The sequence below is a fragment of the Amblyomma americanum genome, chromosome 3 (genome assembly GCF_052857255.1).
Source record: "Amblyomma americanum isolate KBUSLIRL-KWMA chromosome 3, ASM5285725v1, whole genome shotgun sequence".
In the NCBI taxonomy this organism is placed as follows: Eukaryota; Metazoa; Arthropoda; class Arachnida; order Ixodida; family Ixodidae; genus Amblyomma; species Amblyomma americanum.
In genome coordinates this window covers 116,173,811-116,189,726 of record NC_135499.1, presented here as the reverse complement: position 1 = coordinate 116,189,726, position 15,916 = coordinate 116,173,811, and the positions used below count along the sequence as shown (strand labels likewise).

At 50.1% G+C, this 15,916-nt stretch overlaps 1 protein-coding gene across 2 annotated transcripts in view; it reads left to right on the top strand.

Annotated features, from left to right (window-relative positions):
• Nucleotides 1-15,916, top strand: part of Cad96Cb (protocadherin Fat 4-like Cad96Ca) — a 261,784-nt gene that overhangs the window by 130,753 nt on the left and 115,115 nt on the right. The gene's annotated exons all lie outside the window — the stretch shown is intronic.

Below are 15,916 nucleotides of genomic sequence, written 5' to 3'. Positions count from 1 at the left end.
GCCGGAAAGTTGAATCTTTCCGCCTGCCCAGCTAACGAGGAGGTGGAAAGAGTTATTTTGTATCGACGGTTCTGGAGGTTAGTGTGACCAAACATGTCCGTGCTCGCTTAGTTCATGAAACAGCTGCAGTGAAGGAATGCGGCCCGCTTGTGAGCCATATTATCGCTGTACGGAGCGAGGCGAAGCTGTTATACAGTTGCAGCATTACATTAGCCAAGCTCCTATAACTCTGCCGTTACGTGCACGCAACGCTTAATACACATTTTTGTGTATTGGTTGCATTGGGAATTCGCGTACGCTTTCAGAAACTGGAATAGGGAGAGAGGGGTTAGTGTGGAGGAATATGGAGAGGTATACGACAGAGGAACATGTTTAAAATCTGCTACTTCACACTGGTGGAGCGGCGGGGGTCGATGAACAAAAAGAGAGAGAATGAGGATGTCAAGTGGCAATGCCGCAATAAAACAACGGGATACCAATTTCCATTATGTGTTAGCGATGCGATAGCATTCGAAGATGTTGATGGCTTTGTCGGAAGTGACTGGCTAGGCTTGTGAGATCCAGAGAGAGAGAGAGAGAGAACGAGATACTTTAATGAAACAGGAGAGGTCTGCCTGGTTGTTGTTGGCCTGGCATGCTACTCCAGGTGGGGGTGAAAGAAGAGAAGATTAGAGAAGAGGAAGGTGGAAAAAAAAAGAGGAAAAGGGGAAAACAATGAGTGAATGGGGAAATCAAGCACACTCAACACTCGCGCACTCACAAGCACACAAATGATGGTCAGAGTGCCCACCAAGTCCGTGCCTCTAAAGAAAACTAAAAATGCTTTTGTCCCGCGCACACCCGTAGCCGCGTCCCTCCAGGGTCTAAGGACATGCTGCAGGTGCACGGGGCCGTCCTGTCAGGGTCCTAAAGCGCTTAAAGGAGCCTTGCGATGGCTGTTAAAGATTTGGCAGCGGCAGATCAAGTGTGGAAGATCCTCGCGCACACCACATGTGGGGCACGGAGGGCTGCTTGATGCACCAATTTTATGTAGATAGGATTTAGTGAAGGCTGAGCGAATTCAACTACCGGAGGCAAATGTAGCCCAGGTTGGCTTCTGATTCGGGGGCCGTGCGCTCTCGACGTGGCGGAAGTTCGCGCCATGGTTCGTAAGAGGGAGCGTTGTAAGGTGTGAATTTGAGATTGCCGCGAGAGACGGGTGCGTGTCGGACCCGCCGTGCTCGCCTGGCCTTTGAGCGACGCCTCCTATCTGTACCGAAAAGCGTCCTACATTTTTATTTGAAGACGTTGGCTGCTACAGACACGTAATTGTGCAGGTGAAAGGAGCAGACCTATACGCTAACGTCACAGTTTACTAACTTGTTGTCATAGCTACATTCCCCTAGATTTTGTGAGATACAAGTTGCTCAATGTTCATCCCGGGCTCTTTCCGTATACCACCTGCCAAGGTTTATAGAGTCGATTCGATTCGTTTGAAATGATTTTGAATACTGCACTATTAGATTCATTGCAGCGAATATAATAGGGGAATATTGGAATCGCTATTCAAACCTTTTGAATGTTCGCATGAAGTGGCGGAAAAATGAAAAACTGCACCAGGGGTGGCTAGTTTGTTTCTTTCTGGAAAACTTATGTGCTATTTAACCTTCGCTAAAGCCGATAATTTCAGTCGTCGTCCACTATCAGCCTAATATTTCTTATCTACTTCGACGTGCTATATGCAAAAACGACTCCTGCTTCTAATCTTCCTTTTTTTTTCAGCTTCCCGTTATCCCCGGCACAATACAGTAAATAAAAATAAAAGGTGCCTCAAAAAGAACAGACTGACCCATTAAAATTGCTGCTGCGGAAACACACTGCATCACCACATTATATTATTAGCGCTAGCTGTTGGCGTCTGCATATCCGGCGTTTCCACTTGATGACCGTACGCATATCAAAAGTGAAGGAAGTTCACATTCTCACTCATCTCCTTTGGTGCTCGTCGCAAGCGAAGGAAATTTAAGAGTGTAAACTGGCTAGCGAGGAGATTTCACTGTGCATGCAGGTATGTTCAGCAGCAGTGACAAAGCATAGGATTGAGAAGCATGCATCAGAAGCCAGGTATTGAGCAAAAGTTCTTCCAATGTCACCAGTCACAAATGGCTCGATCTCCTCACCCCGATTTCCTTTCGCATTCAGAACAGCCGCCGAATCGTTACCTCGTTTTGTACACGACATACCTGCGCTAGGCGCCGACTTGTAATTCGTGATACGTCGTTTCCTACTTCATTAAGAGTAACTGCTATAAGCAAAATAGTTTAGGCTCTGACAGCGAGTCTTGGACTCGCCGATTTCAAGATATGGGCATTATTAATATCCCAAAGAGTATAAAAAGTATGTATTCAGCATGAACACACATGAGCTGTCCACGGTAAGCTTTTAAGCACTGAGCAGATAGAGCTGCCGTGTCATCATACCCTTGATTATAAGGCGCTTTCAAGGCAAACGGAAACAATATATTGTGCGGACAAGGCTACGCTGTAATCACACTTATGCACGTTCCACAACAGGCCCGCAATTTGACGAAGTTACAGGGCGCCTCAAAACGATTCTTGAGCTTCGTCTTTGCGTTGAATCATTGATTATCGCACGACGTACACCCTTGGCGTCGACGCGCACACAGGCGTATACGGACACACGAACAAACACGCACACAGATGTAATCGCAGGATTCGAATCGCGCTACGTGTTTGGAAGTCGTGAGCTGCTTTCAACCGGTGGCGCTGCCTTCCTTCTCCTGCCTCCGTATACCCACCCGCTTGTCTCCACTGCGGGCAGATTACGAAGGCGCGAATCAAATTACTACACAAAAAGACGCTTAAAGGCGCACAATCGAAGAGCTGAATGATGGCGAATGTTGAACACTGATCACGTCGCCAGCTCCCACGGTGGAAGAAGAATGAGCCCAGAGAAGAGGATGGGGGGGGGGGATCGTTGATGACCGAAGAGCCACGCACGCGCACCCTCCCATCCACCGCCCGTTCACATCTGAGTACGCAGGAGAGGAAAACAAAAGGAAACAATGATAGCGAACAAACTTTAGTGCTGGCCGAGCAACTATAGCTTCGACACTCCGATCGTGTGTGGTTCTTGTTTTATCTCCTTTATGTCGGAGTAGCCAGGCGACCTCCGGTAGCTCGGCCTTCTCTGGTGCATCGGGAAAGGAAGAGCGGCAAGTCTACATAGACGCCGCGGCCACACGCAGTCGCCGAAAAGCTCTCAACAGTTGCTCTCGGGACGTCCTTTTCGCTATTCTCGGTGGTACCTTCCTTTATCTCTCAAATCGCAATTAGTCTGCCTTGGTTGCAGTCACGGTGTCGGGAACTTCTCGAAAAGAACGACCACCGCTTGTTTGGCGGGCGTCGATCGTACAGACTCCTCCTCCGTGGCTTCCGCGTTTCGCGTACACAGCGCCTGTCTTTGTATGCAGTAGCTCGACGATCGCCTTTCGTCGGTTCGGCCGGTGATTAATACACTCGCCCTTTGTTTTTGACCGAACAATCCGCGAAGCGCGGCTTGCGATCCGAAAACAAGGCGGATGGTGCATTTCGAAACGGAATAAGACAAAGGCGCAGAGACTAAGGGAAGAATCACTTTCGCGCCCGCAATGGAGAAAGGAAATTCGACCGAATTCCGGCACCCAATGGCCCTGGCTAGGAACTGCCAACGCACGCGCGGGCGCCCGGCGTGTTTGGCATGCGCGTTGCGCAAATGGGAACTGACCACTCTTTCGTCGTTGGCGCTACAACACTCGCGCTTCGAAAGGACAGCGGGCGCTCCGGAGCACCTCCGCTCCTATAGGAACACGGATCTGCTGCTGCGCCGGCTCCCGTTTCAATCCCGCGGCCCCGCGATTAGCCTACATTTTTTCCTCTCCCTTTCCGTCTTCGCTCTTTTTTCTTCTGTCGTTCCGTGTTGAGCAAGAGAACGATACTTTTCTCTTTGCTCCGGCCACTCGCAGGGGGTTGGTGGGCGCGGACGTACCGCGCATGTGAGAACGCGCTTGTGTGGTGCCCACAGCGTATGCATGTACAGTCCGTTCTTCGCGCTCCCGCCTCCGTGGTCAAATACGCCGAGGGGCGGCATGCATGCGCCTTCGGGAACGATCGTTAGGATTCGGCCGATGCGGTCGCACGTGCGTGTTGGCACACACATGGGATCGAGTGTGCCGCATTTATTCCGTGTTCCGAAAGGTGGACCGAGCTGTCGGGAGCGCTGTTGCATGCCTGCTGCCACTGCTGATGGGTGCGCATGCGGGTTGCGCTAAGCATGCATATGCATGCCACAAAGGCGGGTGCCCGACCATTCATGCTAGCGTTTGCTCCACTGAGACTGTACCGCGAGCTGAAGGTAGCATGTCTGTTTTGGATCGGTAAATAATAGACCTGTGGTGAAGTGCCTGAGGTGTGATGTTGCGATAGGGCGGCACACCGTATATACCTTTGCGCGCTGGGTGCGCATGCCAGGGTCTTGTTTTCCCTGTAATTACCCCGCGGCAGAGACGTTTATTAGGCACCGGGGAGCGGCGAGATAACGAGATAACCCTTCGTTTATTCTAGTGCGGCTATCGCATACTAGCTGTCTCAGCTGCATGTAAGGCCCAGCTGGTGTGTAGGTGTCAGCATTCCGAGGACAATTCGCTAAGCTAGAATAGCAGAAAGTGAATGTTCTGGTTAGTGCTGGTATGGCATTGGAAGTTCACTGAGGCTAGCTGGTGTGACCGCAGAATTTTCCCATTGCGAAGTATGTGGAGACATTTGGGGCTTGCGAACGCGAGAACGCGGATGGTCGGAATGCCGAGAGCATCACTCAGAGAGGGAGTGAACTGTTGTGCAAGAAAATTCATTTCAATAGTATGAGCGCTGTCATAGCTGGAAGCATTTTTGCGTGGTTTCGCTGCGAATTAGATTCCTTGTATCCAGTAAAACTGCCGTGGCAACCGCGAAGATGTGTACCGTATTCACATACAAAAACCACAAAACTTCGCTGAGCGCAAGTTTATTATCATATTACAAACACTGCAACATCAACCTTTGTGCGATCATAAATACCAACTGCGGATCGCTGGATAAAGCGCCGCTTTTGAAGTAGTCTCAAGTGGCTGCTGAGAAACGCCGGGGTGTGAAGACGGGGATCAATCTCTTTTTTGCCGTGGGCTTTTGAGGCGTGCGCAGTAGAGCGTTTCTTCGCATTCAGCTGGACCGTAACCTTGTCCTGTAAGTGGGCCCTGCACTTTGGATGCGTAGGCCGGGAGGCCGACGCCTTACAACTCCCCTAAACTGCTCGGGTGAAATTGTTCCCGTCGAGTTGCGCTCAAGGCGGTAATTTGTCAACACTTACAGTGCATACCAGGCTCGAGTATCTTTCGCCTTCCACAGGGGAACTCAAAGCCGAAAGGAAAACATTGGTGTCAGGCTGTTCAGCGCATTTTGCGGTCTTTCATTGTTGTGCGACCAATAGCGGGCGCAGCCGTCCGTTGGACAGCGGCTCTTTTGAAAGGTTAGCGCAGTGTTTTTCTGCATACTTTGCTGCCTAGACGATATTATATGATCGGCCATTCTGACCACTGCTGGTAGCCCCCACAAGACGGGTTCAGTGGTCTTTTTGTACATCACGCTTCTGCGTCGATCTATGGGAATGGATAACAGTCTATTGAGCTCATAAAGATGCCCTCTATGCGGCTACATCCCTTTGCCATCAATGGGCTCCGTCAAGTGCCGCAGTTTCCTCGAGGAGAAGCGTGATCTCTCGACCGACCACGGCACCCGCTATCTTCTCTATAGGTCGTCGGCTCCAGGAAGTAGCCCTGGCAGAAAGTGTCATTCAGTGTGCTACAGTTAAGGAGCCCTGGGCGCACTACCAGCGCAGAGAGCTACGCATTCTGACATCGAGTTCCTTAGTTGAAGGACTACACCGTGAGGTCCCTTTACTGCGCTTTAACGGAGCAGCCGAAGCATGCAGGGCGATCAGAAGACACGTCGTGTTATATGCCCCACCCCGTCCCCACTTTCGCCATCGCAGCACCCTCTCGTGGTCGTTATGTAAAATCGAGCGGAACGGAAGCGTCGTGGATGGATTACCGAGCGTGGCGAAAACTGGGTCGCGCTGTGCGCACGTCGCGGTCCGCAGTCCGGACACTCCCATGGTCTCGCCTGAGTTTATCGCTTTGCCATTAAGTTGGGACAGCGCCTTATAATCACAACCTAATAAGGCCCCCAACTTGCATCTCGACGCACGACCGCGAGCTTGCCAGCGTTTTCTTTTTTTTTTCTTTTAACCTAAGGGCACGTTCTTGTTAAGCCTAATCACTGTAGGCAGCGTTTCGCCGATGCAAAATTGGCGTACAGCTGCTCGCCAACTGCCCGACACGACGGTCGTTGTGCGTGCCGCAGCACGAGGTTGGACCCTTTTGCAGTCCCCTGGTGGAACTGCCTGGCGCCGCATAATGGCCCTCCAGTTTCAGGCAGATGTCGATGATTGCGGCCGGCACGTGAGGACGCTGTCGGCATTAGGCCTATTGTATACGGCGCGCGCTGTCCGCAAGTGGAGCAAATGGACGCTGCGAGACGCACAGGAGCGACGGACAGGAGCGCTATCCTCGCCATCGCATCGATTGCGACGGACACGGTGGCTCCACAAAGAGCACGTAATTTGGCCTTGGAATGATGCGTACTCTTAAGGTTCGGTTTATGGATGCTTCGCAAACAGGGAGACGAGAAACAGGAAAGAAACAGCAGAAAAGCCTGGTCCATCTGGACTTACGCTCGCTTAAGGCGCCGCAAAACACGGGACTGCATTATTTAATAAGATAAGGCTTCCATTTTAGCGCTAGAAATCACAGCAGTCGCACGTGCGCATATTAGCGATGCGAGAATTCAATGTAAGTCGCTGTGTGTTCTTTAACGTGCGCTGACATCGCACAGTACACGGGCCTCTATAATTTCGTCTCCGTCGAAATTCGACCGCCGCTGCCTGGATCGCACTCGTCGCGCCTTCCGGCTCAACAGCCGAGCGCCATAACCACTGAGCCACCACGGCGGCTGAAAAACTTTATTGTCAAGAAAGATTCTCGCGGCGTAGGTCGGTCCCTCCGTCTAGGGCCCTAGTGGCCTTTGCAGTCTTGAGAGCACTGTCTATCAGCTAGAGCTGTTCTTCAGGCTTTGAAGAGGATAGCGCAGCCTCCCACTGCTCCGGTGTTGGTGTGTTGTTTATTGGCGCTGCCTGCGTTTTCTGACAGGCCCATGTAACATGATAATTAAAGCATTGAGTGTTCCTCGCAGAGCGGCCATTTGCTGTCATATGTTGAAGGATAGATTGTGCTTAGTAAACTGCGATTGGGGTATGTATTAGTCTGCAGTTGTCTCCAGGCAACCGAGTGCTCTCTACTAAGATTTTGTGGGCAGGAGGGCAGGTCCTCCTGAGGGCTCGTTGGAGCTGTTTTCGAATCGTCGCAGCCTGCTCGCATTTTTTTAGAGTAAAGACTATTTATGGTGGCCCCCTCGAGAGAGGTTGTGGCCGTTCCTTGGCCACGTACACTCATGTCGCCCCTTGGGGGCTCCACGCCCCTCCCCTTATTTTTAAGCATTTAATTTCACTTCTCCTATGAGACTTTTTTTCTTGCGGCACTGCAATATTAGAGAAGTGGCGCCATCTAGCTACTGGTCCGGTCACAAACACCATGCTGGCTTGGGCGGCCCGCAGCAGCTGCGTATATCTTAGCGGGAGCAGCCGTTGGTTGCGCTGTGTACAAGCATCTTATCATGAGCTTGATTGCACGGGGGATGTTTATGCTCAAAATAATATTTATTTCACATGGTTCTGGTGGCTACTGGAAATTTTTAAGTCTCTATGTTGCACTGCTGTTCCTGCACGGGGCACTGTCGCGCACGCCAAATTTTCTTCCTCCAGGAAACAAGCGATAAAGTTTAAAGTAAATAAATTACGCGGCGGGACGAAAAATACTCGCTATGTTGGAACAGCGATGCAGAAATTGTGTTATCGCGTGGTGGTCGTACCATCGAACACAAAAGATAACGAGACACGGGTATGCAGAAAAAAAAAATATTTTCAAACATTGACGCAAGCTACTCGCCTGCAATGTATAAGGGGTGTGGGAACTAGCATGTTCCATACGCTGGTAACATCACAAGATGGCCAGGTTGTGAGGCAGCGCAACACGATTTTTTTTTTTCTACGAGAATGCTCTGTCCGTAAACTTTTGTCGCCGATGGTACTTAGGTATCTTTGTATGCTACGCGTCGGATACAAATCAGTTAACAAGAATGCACGCGAACAATTTTTCTCTTTTCTAGCAAATATTTGTCCCTAAAGTTGCAGTTGGTCATTTAGTCAGTTTGCGTTTTTGTCCACCTAATAGTTCTTTCACTGACATATATGTTAAATCATGTGTAGGAGGATGTTGGCCACTTGCGGAAATTCAATTAAAATCGGCACGCAACTTTATTGCGTTCCTCTGCATACGGCATGTGAGGTTCGGCGCAGCTGTTCGGTGAAAGACCCGCCTCGACCAAGTGCGTATTCGGTACGCAGACGTACTTTCTCACGGCACGCAGTCGCGTGCTCCGGCAGCCTCCTAATCAGCACAGCCCACGCGCGAGCTTAATGAACTGCTCGTCTTTGCTCGCAAACACTCCCACTAGAGACTTCCCGGTCGACGAGTCATGGACGTACATCTCATCCAATGTGCCATCCTGGTCCCGCGAAAGTCAGTTCTAGGTCGCGATCGCGTCAGGAAGGCGCTCTTCTCGTCGCTGGCGTCAGCTCGCGGGTGTTGGGGCAACGCTGGCACTCCGGGGAGCAGCGCGCGGTCAGCCGCATCTCACGCCCGTACCGCAGCCCCCGGCAGAGGCCGAGCCCCCTTTCATCTTCGCCGGAAGAACGACGGTGCACCCCCCCCCCCCCCCCTACCCAGCGGATGCAGGCGAACAACGCCCACCACCGTAGATTGGATCTCCCGCCGATCGCGGCCGGTGCTCCTGGGAAAGTGAACACTGCCCTAGGCACGGCAACGACGGTTGGAACAAGCACAAAACGACGTCGGCAACATCCACAAAAGACAAACCGAAGAAAGCATCGCCTCGCTTTCTGTGCGTGCATACGTGTGTGTGTGTACACTGTCCGTGAAACAGCGCGTGAGAGAATGAATGTGCCCACGCGTCCACAGTCCTGGTGGTGAGAGCTAATGCCTGCATATATGCATCTCTCCCCCCGTCTCTTTCTTTCTCTCTCTCTCTCTCTCTCTCTCTCTCTCTCTCTTTGCGATGCTGCCATTGCGCGCGGCATATGCGCCGAGCTTGCTTGGGTTGAAGTTGGAGGAGGAGTTCTCTCCTTTATACTTTGTTACTCTCCCGCTGGGTCGTGACCCTTTCTTCCGTTCCGCCGTGAGTGCGTGCATGTATCGATGATGATAGCGGGAGCCGCATTCGCATTGCAAATCGGCCGGGCTGGCCAGCCGCCTCTGCTGTTGCTGCTGCGTGCGAGGACAGACGCAGCGAGACTCGATGCTTGATTCATGTACACAAAACGAACACGTATACACGCGAAAGTCAGCTTCGGAGGTCTCACGTTCGGTATGTGGCCGATGGCCCGCCGGAATTCTCAGCTGGCTGCAGACGAGGGCGTTGAGTGCAGATTTCTGACTGTACTGTCCATCCGACAGCTGTTACTTTATAGTCGTCGCCGAGGCGAGACTGTAGCTGCGCCGATGCCTCGTTCACACCTTGCGCGCCGCTGACGATGGTAGCTTGGCTACTCAGTGCGATGGAGAGTGCTAGTGGTATGCATACGTAAGGCGCGTGAGGCCATGTTCCAAGGTTTAAAGTTTCTTTCTCTCTTTCATCTATAACCGTGCGAGCCGAGCTCAGATGAACGTAAAGCTACGTAGGAGCCTGCATTCACGTGATGCCGCACCATCGCAACCGTCGCGGGGCCGGCAAACAAGGTGCACAAGCAAAAAGAAAAAAAAACTACGAAATAAAGACAAGAAGTGGTACTTGTCGGACGACAGGACTGACGCTGTCTTTTCTTTACATCGCGAGTGACAGGAAGGGTCCGAGGATTTCTCACTCGCGTTCAGGTGGATCGGATGTCTTTTGAGACTGGTAGTCTTACCGCGCCAGTTCATACATATGCTTAAGCCCTTATGCGTGCACGTACGGTCTTTGCCAAAAGTAACCAGGCAACGGGGTTTACTTCCCAGTCGTATAATGGCACAGTAACGGCACCCGTAAATACCAAAAGTTCTCGAAAGCAGAGGACAAAGGTTCTCCTTACCTTGCGAAGATTAGGAGCTTAAAGGCTCCCATATATGTTCCGCGCCTGGTTGTTTTTAACAAACACGGCACGAGCGTGTGCATGTGCGCGTGTGCTGGGAAGGGACGCAGGCCTTCGACGCGGCAAGGGGGCCACCACTCTTTGATGGATATGTGAGGTCGTAGCTGGGACGTTCCACCGTCCGCGATCGCACTGCTGCAAGCTTTTTTGGTGTCAAAAAACGTAACAGCTAAGTGGGAGCATGCATAGCTATTTTGTTTTTAATGTTAAATCTACTTGTGCTGCGCGTAAGCACGTTGTCGACAGAGGATTCGCGATATTTTCTGTGAACGTGCACACTACGAAAGGAGGCCCATTCAATTCACGCCTACGTACGTCCCCCCGTCAAAAGTACACTACACAAACGGTTTGTTTGGGAGGCCAGTAGCGGGCCTCTTTATGCATCCTCAGCGACCATAATCTCTCGAAAGAGGAATGGCTTTGCGTCCTCAATTCCCCCAAGCTTTGGACTGCTGGATGTGCTCGGGAGTCCCGCTAAACAGCTTAGAAGTAAATCCCCTGGGCTGTATACTTTTGACGGGGGCTGTACGTCTGTCTTCGTCTTCAGTGGACTACAGGTATGCTTAACAGCCTAACCTAACCTAACCTAACCTAACCTAACCTAACCTAACCTAACCTAACCAGCCTGCAGACTGTGAGAAAAGTTTTCTGTGTTGTCGAATCTAGACTAACACTAGGGCAAGCGAAAGTAATTCGGAACTGCAATGTGTGGGTGACATTCTTCTTTCGGAGCGAGATGCGGCCACCCGAAGGTCAATATCCCACGAATGGCACGGTCTGAACAACGGCCGTTTTTGCGAAGTACAGCTTAATCACCGACAGGTGGCTGAACAGTGTCGGCGTGTAATGTCGTAGCCGTAATCTATCGACAGCGCCCCATTTCCAGTGCTGCTGTCCGGGTAAGCCTGAAGCCTCCGAGTGGGCTTACAAGGAGAGGAGCGAATTCAGTCGGTGCAGCAAAGAAAGACTTGCTGCCTGATTCGACTTCTGCGGGGTCTGTCTGTTGCCGAGTGCATTTCTGAAGGGTGACATCATAAACAAACTAGCACCTAATGCCTCCTATGCACGGTTCACGCTCGTAGAGGGTCTCGCCGCGAAACACCGGGCGAGGAGGTATACACGCCTAAAAACACAACCGGAAGGGTACAGGAGAAGAGCAGGATCAACCAAGCGCTCTGTAACGCCGTACCTCTGTTATTTTACGTGATGCCGGAAGCAGCGTTCATGGCGTGATGCTAATGAAGTGGACCCCGAATGCGCATTATCGCTATTAGCACCACCTCTTCTTTATGTATCCCGTCAATGTAATCCAAGTCTGTCACGACTAACAGTGCAAACGACTAACAGTGCAAAGACTGAACTTTATGGCGGTACTACTGACGACCGCTTAGGTGCCGAGTGTTTATTATGTTTTTTTATAATATGAGGGCTTAGAGTGTGGACACGTTTTGAAATTTCATTTCTCAAAACTGCGGACAACAAACGTCCGGTAGCATCCCGCAAATGCATTATGCGTTAATATCGGCGTCTCTTGTTCGGCCTGACAGACCACGGAACGTCTGGCAGTTTTCCTTAGCTCCGGAATCCATGGTTCCGCATCGCAGTCAACGACGCGTGAGCCGGCAGCCGTCGAGTATCAGCATCGAAGTTGCAACAACAAAACGAAGTGTATATAGCCTAACATTGAGGAGGCTCTGACAGCGGTGGAAGCAAGAGCAGCAGCAGCAGCGTTCCTAGTGGCGATAAATCGTCGCTGCTGCGCGGCCCAGCTCCGACGCCCGAGGCTGTCACGAGAAGGGCGGGTGAGTTTTCTCGGCCGGATCGTGTCCGATGCGCTGACGAGACGTGAGAAACAGAGCGGCCCGCCAGGCGACGGGTGAGCATGCATACGCCTTGCAGAGGAAGAGAGACCCGTGTGTGCCGCTTCAATGAGATCAGTTAAGTTTATGCGTGAGAGATTACGCCCCGCGCGCACTCGATACCGGCAGTAATTTTCTGGGAGAAAAAAGCCAGTTTGGGGCTGGGAGGCGCTTTGTCTTTTGCTCTGCAAAGCCTCCTGAAAGTACAGCTCTTTCTGCTCCGTTTTTGAATATGTTTAAGGCCAGTGTTTTTTGTTTTTGTTGTTGTTCACGTGTATCTGCCTGCCCTGGCGTATCGGCGAGCAAATCAAAATTTATACTGTGTAGCGTTTTCGTGGAAAATGAGGAAGCAGTGATGCTTGCTTCACTGCTCCAAGCGTTTTTGTTTTAACCGTGATGTGTACTATAGCGTTGCATCAGGGATCAGTTTAAAATTTTGCTGTAAAGAAGCGGCAGGAGTGCACAGCAATGCTTTATGATTGGCCGCACTGCGACGAACCCTTTTCTCTTTGCTCACCAACTTCTGTTCATCGTTGGCTAATATTTTTTGCATATTTTTGTTTTTATTTTTTGAAGCGCGCTCAGTGCGTGCTCTGGCTTAAAGAGATGCTTCACGAATATGGTGCCTTCTGAAATAAAAACTGAGAGATAAACACTGAATTTTCGCTGTTTTAATTGTAGCGTTACAATTGGGGAGGGGGGGGGGGGGAATGGGGACATTAATATTTCGCATCGTAACGTCACATACATGTTTTGATATCTGCGTGATCACGCCTCTTTTGTCATCAATATAATTTGGCTATAAAGCGCATTCGGAGATACTCTTTTTCAACTACACATTTTATATAGTCCACTTGTCTGAAGAAATGAACAATTATATTTTACAAATACCTGAAGAATGCCACTGACACGTTTATGCAGTGCGCGCTTGTGATCATCAGTGATATCGATGCAGCTGCCCCATGAAGTTCAGTGTGCACGAATTATTGATTATTTCGAAATTCGAGCATCGAAAGGAGTCAACTGGGATGGGGTGAAAAAACAAGCCGCTTACCTTGTAGGCCGTGTCAGAAATGCAGTCGCAGCTGCTGCACTACAGTTTTTGCAGTAACACGGCTTCGCCATATACATCTCCTAGAAAATTGTGCACTACATAGTCACAGAAACGACTTTACTCACTTGTCTGTGTTTGTAAACTAACCGAATACTTGCATCGGTCATGCTAGCATCCTAGAGAAGCTCTGTACCAGAACGCAGCAGCTGCTGCTAAGAGGTACGTTATGGAATACAACTTGGCGGTGTGCATGGTACCCTCTGCGTATCTAGTGAACTTATGCTATCGAGGCTTCGATCTATAGGGGCCGTTTTTTCGTAGTGATCAATTTCTCAGTTCATTCTTTTGATCTTTTACCATTGGCACCTACCGTGTGTGATGTCATGGTTGACAGCCAGAGAGTAATGTTGTTCGCCTTCTCTGGTATCAAAGGCTGTACTGACCAGTGATAGAGAGGAAGAATGATTAACCGCGAAAAGGAGAATCGAAACGTTACAAAATACGGACACCTCACGTCATATGTTCTGCTCACTGCACTTGCTCTTTGTTCGTATTCGGTGCCTGCACTCAAAACAGTGAAAAGTGAAAACGAAGTATGCTGTCTTCTAGTGCGCTAGAAGAGAGTTGACTCCCTTTTTTACTCCCTAAAGGTGTGTTCGTGTTTATAGTGTGCCAACTTGTTAATCGTTAAGTTGTGCGCATCTCTGAGCCTGGTCTTTTCTTTCTTTCTCTCTCCGCAGGTGAGTTCAGAGTCCACGGACCGAATAGCCGGGCCTCTCTGAGTCCCTTCTTTCGCCCACAGGCAGTGGCTACATGTGAATCCGTGGAAGCTGTGCGTATGTACGGAACCACTCCACTAGCGTTTAACCCTTTACCGCCCAGACTGTTTGGCCAAGAAATATATAAAGAGTAATGATTCTTTTATTGCTTTATTTTATTCCGCAAGGAACGCAAATGACAAAAAACAGTGACAAACTGAACGTCATGTAAGGGTACAACACTGGAATGAATTATTGTATATTCAACAAAAAGTTCGTCTTCACTGCAAAACAATTCCGGCCGTTCGGCTTCAGTGCAAATCTCTTTCAGAAATTTCTGGTTGTGCATAATGTGGTTGCCCGCAAAGTTCACTTTCACACGTTGTTATTGTAAACTGGTTGGAACTTCTGTGAAAGAGCCGATCTGGCAGCAAAAGGGTTGCATTGGTATGGTACATTCAAAACCGGGTGCCACGCACCACATCCGGGTTTCGTTCCGGGTGCTTTCCTTTGTATCACCCTCTGGTTGAAGTAAATGAAGCAGCGATGTGCATGTACCGAGGAACGGGATAACAAAACACCTGGCTCCAAATCATCGCATACGCTTCCTTCCTTATTTAGATTGTGAAGCTGAAAGTTTTCAGCCATCCGAACCTTCACTACGTTAAGCCTGAAGTCCAGATGCGTTTCCCTCCCACTTCTAGATGGAAAACGTGGGTGCGAAGGCGGTGCGTTGTGGACGTTTACCCCCGTCCACTACCGGCACCTTGAAACGGCGCCGTCTTCAGAGTCCTTAGAGCACACGCACTTCGATACTCTAAGCCTAAAACTTGTAAAACGGGAGTAACTGCACCACTTACTCCTCGAGATGAACGATTAATCCGCCGGAAGGCTGACTGTGGCTGATGTCTGTCTTGTCTCTCGTTTTTAACCCTGTGAATGCCAGTTTACCGCAGCAATTTTTTAAAAGATCATGTACCAAATAGCCCGTCAGCAAGTTTACTTCATGTCCATTTACAGGTATGCTCCAGGAGAGTTACGGTTGCTTCTTGAGGGTCGACTGTGGCTACTCATGCCTGTGACAACGAAGGTAGTCTCCAAAAGGAATAATCCCCGTAGCACTTTTAGCCCTTTTTGGCTCAGAGTATCCATTGTACCGCATCACAAAAGATGGCTCATTCTGCGCTGTTTTGTGAGTTGTTACTGCATCGATCTGCCCATGCACGCTTGTATAAATGCGTTCTCTGCTGACATAAATTGGTCCACAAGATTCCGAGGACAGAAAAAAACCACACCGATTTACCGTTAAAGTCATTTTCGGCATAAAAAAAGAGCGCTTTTTTTATCTGTGTCCCTTCAAAGGGTCTCAAAAACCAATTCATTTACTATAGAGCCTGTTGCAGGCCTATGCTTTCGAGGCTATTAACTCGTTTCAAAAACGATTGCGCCTCTCCGAATCCACTCGGTGACCAATATCAGGAGCTGTGGCGCGTGGCAGCGTAGAAACGACATTTGGATGAATCCCGGTCTTTGGAAATTACATTAATCTCTCTCTTCCCGACAGGTACGCTTAATTCCCTGCAAGAGCAGCTCTCGCGCACCGCGCAGGGGTTATACGCGTTGCATAGGAGGGTCCGTTTTCCCGTGGCTCGGCCACGAATCGTTCGAATAAAGTATTTCTCTTGTACCCACCCTTCCTCCTAGCATCTCTCTCCTCTCTCACGTGCATTCCGGTTCTTCGCGCTCACGTTTGCTGCGTAGCAACTGCGGCGCTACCCCCTTCCTCCGAATTACTGCCTAGTGCTATAAAGCGTGGCGTAACATGAATACACGACTCCAAGCAGTGAAAG